This window comes from Heterocephalus glaber, unplaced genomic scaffold (assembly GCF_053883595.1).
Source record: "Heterocephalus glaber isolate CG9 unplaced genomic scaffold, H.glaber_assembly_v1.0 deba00001737, whole genome shotgun sequence".
Taxonomy (NCBI): domain Eukaryota; kingdom Metazoa; phylum Chordata; class Mammalia; order Rodentia; family Bathyergidae; genus Heterocephalus; species Heterocephalus glaber.
Window position 1 is genome coordinate 1,072,608 of NW_028258445.1, and position 6,664 is coordinate 1,079,271.

Below are 6,664 nucleotides of genomic sequence, written 5' to 3' on the forward strand. Positions count from 1 at the left end.
ATCCTCCTTGGTCTTGCATCCTAGACTTATCTCAAAATTCTTCCTCCTGATGATTTTTAGCACTATGTCTCAAGTTCAGGACTTTGCCATCACTTGACAATCTATGACAGAAGGATTCAACTCTGATTTCCTTGTCTACTCATCACTCCTGTCAAACCCCCCTATTCACTGCTAATTGAACATTCTTCCTTTAATTTAGACATAAATGAGTCAACTCCCATCCTTACAGATGTGTTGACTGTAGAAGAAATGTTTGGTAAATTGTACCACATTCTGTTTTCTAGCTCTCTTTCTTCCCTTGTTGTTGGACTCATTATATCTGGAAAAGACTGCTCTTAAGAAGAGTAACAAAGAATATTGAATGCTGTAATTTGTGTCCCCTTTGGACAAAAGAATCAGGACAAAATCAGAAATCATATGCCTGGTTGACAAAAGCAGAAACCATGTGCGTGGAGAAGCTTTTATACCACAAAAACAGACATGGTTGTTTGCCAGCTGCATTAAATCTTCAGGGGTAACTGTAATAAATGTCTAATTTTCTGCATTACAAAATTTCAAAGAGAGAAACTAATGACCATTATGTGGGAAAAAGTACACACCAAGTCATAGGAAAATGGAGACATTAGGAAGCATGCCTGAAAGGATTTTAACAGTGAACATGACTATGATGTCACCTTGTGATTTCATGACATATATACCCACTAGCCATATGTATACATACACAAAATTATGCTTACTCTTAGAAGATCAAGTGTCATTAACTGTATTGTGTAAGTTTAGATACTTTCTACAAGTCATTTTAACTTCATTCACAAGGTCCTTAGTTATGGGATTGTCTTAAATTATTCAAAAAATTTTTGGATGGGACCTTATCAAAGGCACATAGAATTCAAACTGGAAGTACACCCAGTGGCCTAAGCTGGAAAAACTTATCCGATAAAATAATGCAGTATTTGATGAAGTCATCTGAGTATTTCCAAGTAAGTATCTGAGGTAGTATTGGTGAAAACTAATATCCTCACATGTATAGTGATATAAACATATAATGGAATAAATGCACAAATGGAGTAGACAAGACACATCTCCATACAGATGAATTCCTGTACAGAAGAAAATAATATTATGAAGATATTCTCCCTTGTGGGAGGAGAGTTCAGTTCACTGCATGTGGAGCAGAGTTTGTATTCAGACTTGATTCTACACAAGTAAGATTGAGAGCAGATGAGTGGCTGTATTAGAGAAATCTGGAAAATGCTGCCTGAGCCAAACCATCAAGGGTAATGTCAGCAGTCTGTGCCCCAGTGAAGGCAAGTATTTGATAAAGAGCATAAGGATCAGCACTTCACCTATGTCATCTTCCCCCTCCAAGCCTGTCCAAACTGAAGACATACACTTTACAGATGCATCTCGGGGCACATTCTACAGAACACAATAACCAACTCCTTTTAAGACTGTCATGGCCATCATGAATAGAAAAGCTTGAAGAATTATCACAGACCACAGGAGGCTAAAGGTCCATGAAAACTAAATGCAGTATGGTGTCCTGGATGGAATTCTGGAAGAGAAAAAGAAAAGGAGGAAAAAGCAGTGAAATCCAAATAACATGGAGTCCACTAGTGATAATGCACCAACATTGCATACTTCCATAATTATGACAAGCAGAATACAGGATTGCAACACTTTAACACACAAACATATACAAGGAATCTGGAATATAGAGATCAAAATGGCAATTAGAGTTGGGACATTCATGGTTTGTATGAGCAGTTGTTACAGGACACAGCACTAGCTTCTGACTCCTTGCCACATGTGCTCTCCTCTGTGTGTGTTCTACATTGGACTGACACACTGTTAAGTCCTCTTCATTATCTACTTTCACTCTTAGAAAGAAAGCAATGTTAGTATGTAAGCTCTGAGGAAAAAGGCAGGTGTGTCATAAAAGAAACAAAAGGAAAAAAACTGGAATGAATATGCCCAGGGAACTGGATGCCTAATATTAAACATGTTAATCAGTATCCTTTCCACATCTTATCAGATTTTATCAGAGAATGGATCTCAACCTTAGTATTGTAAAAATCCACCTGGAACCTCCAAATTTATGAACCTGGGGTTCTTTGAAAAAGCCCTAATCACATTTGAGATCAGGATATTTCTTTCTCTTTGTAGTTTTATATTCCAAGCTATTTGCATTTCTTTTTAACAAATACACACAAAGATAAACATTTCCACAATTTCATGGGTGAGGATAGTGTAGAAATATGCAAAGCAACACTGAGGCAGACAATAGAGGATCTGCTAAAATCAATCACTCTGCTAAATAAGAAAATGCTGTCCCAGGGATCTTAGTTCAGATACTGTATACCACTGCAAAATATAAATATAAATATCTTTGCCCCACATTCATTCAGGGTCTTCCAGCAGGATATACAATTCCAGTTGGATATGCAATTTCAGTTGGATATACAGTATCAATCTGTAAACAAATTCTACTGTTTTCTGTCTCTAGAGTGTCATGGTGTTTAAACAGCTAGTTATGTGAAAGAAACAAAATTTCTAACCTTAATGAATTTTAACAGCATTGACTTTCTCTCTACTACTTTATTAAAGAGAGCAATTATTTTAAAATTAAGATTAAATGTATCCTAGATGTACAAGTACATTTTCTGGTCTACTAAGAACATTGTCTCTCTTCCTGAGTGTAGTGGAGCAAGGAGGGAGGAGACCTCCAGGAGTGTCCTCATGTTAGCTCTGCAGAGCTCCACAGGATGCTCCTCCTCTCCACACAGCACCTGTTCAGCGTGGCCCTGTGATACAGTAGGTGTTTCCATGCCCGTGGAGCAGGACGGCTGAACAGAAATGCAGCCACTGTAAATCCCAGTCATCTCTCACTACCATTATAATGCTGTTTCAATATAAAGGTCATTTACTGATGAAAACTTAGGAGCACAAAACTATATTTAGCATGGCACATATTCAGTTCCTAACTGATCAATCACTGATATTCCACAGTTTTGAATTCCCCTTACTACCTAAAGATCTGCCTTACCTAAATAAATTACAAATATCTGTGTAACATCAACCTTTGGCTCTGCCATTTTCTTCTTGTTCCTTGTGTTGTGTTCATGTTCTTTTGAAATCTGCGTTTTGCCATGAGTCTTCCCACCCATTTTCCCATTTTATGAAGTAATGTAGCATTTGCTTAGAACTTTGCAAGATCTGGTAATCCTATTGTGGTAAACAAACCTTTGAATATCTAGTCAAACTTCAGCACAAACAAAGCTAACTCACTATTCAATTTATAAAATGGTTTCTCTCTCATTTGCATGGATAGTGCTATTTAATATTATGAAATCAAAGAGATAAGATATTCAGGGGCACACTGTAACCTAGTAATTGTTTTTCATCTTAACTTATTCTCCTCAACAAATACATATTGAATAACTGTTTGAGGAAGATAATTTTTAGTGTCACATTTAAAGAAAAGGAAAAATCACCTTTCTTTCTCCTTAATTTATTATGATTTGTGGTAGGGTATAATCAAAATTTTTAAATGGCCAAGCAATGTTTATGACATAATTTCTAACATTATATAGACTTTATTCCTATTGTGCGATTGTGAAATTAACAAATGCACCCATTGTTCTTCACCTGACTTAGGTCCTCAGTGCCTCCCACCACAACTATTTCCACAACTCCCTAACATATCTCATTCCTCCACCCACCCAGTGCAGTGTAGATTTTAGCCAAAGAGGGCTTTCTCTAACATTAACTGTATCACACACAACTCCACTGTTTACTGCCCGTTATCCCAGGATAGCATCCATCTGGCTGACTGACTGTGGAGGCTTTGCAATAAGTGAGGGCTTAATCGTCTCTCTGGTCCATGACTTAACATATTTATGTTTTTTAATATGTAAAGTAACTTTCTGTACCCACATGGATTCATTGGCTATCAGGTTTTCTCTGCTTAACCCAAGACACACTTTCTTCTTCTTCATACCCACTTGTCGACCAGTTATACTTAAAGACTAGGAGTGCAGTCTCTGTGCTCTTTTACAAGACAAATCTTTACAGAGATGATATCAGGAGGAGAAATACTTTGACCTAACTCATGCATCTACACTGATCACCAGTTAGAGTTGGTGAGAACTGCTGACCAAATCCAACAAGAGGAAAGAAGTCCTGGGAACAGACTGACATGATACGGACAGAAGCATGGTAGAAAATCATGCAGAGTAAATCTAGAGGACAAACAATATACGTCCAGCAGAGAAGATCAAATTGGGCCCTGAAAGTGACCAGAAGTTGACTTAAAACAAGCAAGAAAGGTAAAATTTTATCATATAATTTTTCAATCTACTAGTGTTGATTAAGATATTTTAAACAAGATCTGGCATATTTCTGTGAACAATGAGAACAGAGAAAAAGTACATAAATATGTTTAAGAATAAATTTTTATTAATATTTAATAAGAAAAAACATAAATGATTATCCTTAAAGTAACACAGTATAGTACATTTATAAAAGAAGTCTCAACAAATCAGAAAAATTTGTAAGACTGTAGTTTTTTTGTTTTCTTTCTTAGTCTTAGTAATTATATTCTGTGCTCTATTGGTTTCTTGTATAAATCCATAGTCATCCTTATCATTATTCTTTTAGTATAATCATGATATCACTTAAAGCTAAAAATGTCAGCCTCAAATAAAATTTAAAGTCAGAAAGGGGTGAGTAGATGATTATTGGATAAGTAACTGGTATGTCAGCTCTGGTATTACTTTAAAATACTCTTCCTGATTTTCCTTATTTAATTTAGATGTAAAAGAGAAAGGCTTCAATTATTATGACACTACAATTTATAGTATTTCTCTCTGACTCATTCAATGCCCAAAATTGTCTCATAGGAATGAAAATGGGATGGGAAGTAATAATGCACAGCTAGTAATTATGAATATGAAGATACCTGAAACCTGTGCTGAGGGAGTCTTTCTCAGCACTTCCTTGTTTCACTGTTTAACTAACACTTTCCCAATATCTCATCCATTCCAATGTCTGATGTTCATTAAATGTGTTCCTGAGTCCACTCCCACTGCAAGCTGCGTGGTGCATCTGCCCACCACTTGTGCTAACAAGAACTAGAAACACTGGGAAAAATGCAAAAACAGCCAGGCAGGGACTGAGAGAGAATGAAAGCAGGCCACCTGGAGAAGATGTCCAGAGAAGCAACAGAGAAGGGCTTCCTAGCTCTTTTTCACTCAGGACTTTGTCCCAAGGTCAGGTTTGTGGGGTAACAGGTGAAATTTCAAGAAAAGCTAGGCTGTGTTATCACATAAAGGCCTCCAGAATGTACTGGGAAGTCAGGGGAGGATTTCTCCAACTCTGTAACTACAACAGTGTCAGTCCACCCTGTGTTCTTTGTACACAGAACAGATCCCAAACAAGATAGCCCTAGCCTATGCACTGAGGTAAGATTGAAGCCACTACACTCAGCAGGCAGGCCAGAATCCAGAATCTCAGTGTAGACAGCCAGGCTTGTTGTTAACACATCTCTAACTCTCTGTGGTCTCCGCAGCATCTGCAGCTTCATTCCCATAGTTTTATCCTCTGCTCTCTCCTGGGATCCTTCATCAGGATCCTAGGCCTTTCTATAAAATCTAGTAGAAGCCTTCTTGACCCCACAACTCTTGAATTCTGCATACTGGTAAAACGAGCGTGGTGTGGATGCCACCAACCATGGCTGCAGCAGCCTCTGGACTGCTGAGGGCAGTGAAATGGATCCCGAGGAACCAATTCCCTAGGCAGCCCTTCTAGAGTAGGGCTCGCTTCTCAATTGCAAGGTTTACGTATCTGCAAATCTGAGTCTTCTGTGGATGGGGACTTGCTGACTTGTGACATGCCCTCAATGCCTCTTTCTTTTTGTCCCTGTACACTACTTGGTTCCTTTTTTATGGTGTTACATCATTCAGCAGTCAGACTTCCTTCGGCTACAACTTTTCACTTGTTTATGTCTGGGCTAAAATTTAATTTTTTTTCAATTTTTTCTTTTCCATTTCTTGGTGCCTGATTCTCTCTATGAACCTGGCTAATAGAAGTAGCCATGCTATAGTATGAATGTTGAGCTGCACTGAAGTTTCCTGTGCCACATCAATGAGTCCATTCTTAATTTCAGTTCCCTGCAAGGTCTCAGGACATGGGCAAAATGTAGACAAGGTATTTTCTAGAGTGTAATATGCAAGGCCTCTTGTTCAACTACTAGTGGAGTCCATGTTCCCAATTAAACCTCCTGGGCCTGTCCATTACTGTCCATACCCTATCAGCATTCTGGTCTGAGTTCCAACCAGAATCACCCATGTATCTCTGTTTATAGCAGCCTAAGTCTTCTCTGGCCCAAATCTCCAAATCTTTCAAACTTCTCCTTCAAAGAAGTTCCAAATGCTTCTAAACTGAATAGTCAGGTCCAGTCACAGCAATGGCCCCACTTCTACAGCACAACTGTCCTTCCTTGCTGCTGAGACACAAGACCGGCACCCACAATTTAGTGGAGGAGAGGCTTAATATGAGAATTCAGGCCAGAGTTGGCTGAATCCAAGGCAGGAACATCATTGTGGAAGGGTGTAGTAGAGAAAAACTGTTGGCTTATGGTGGTCAGGAAGGAGAGGATGGAACA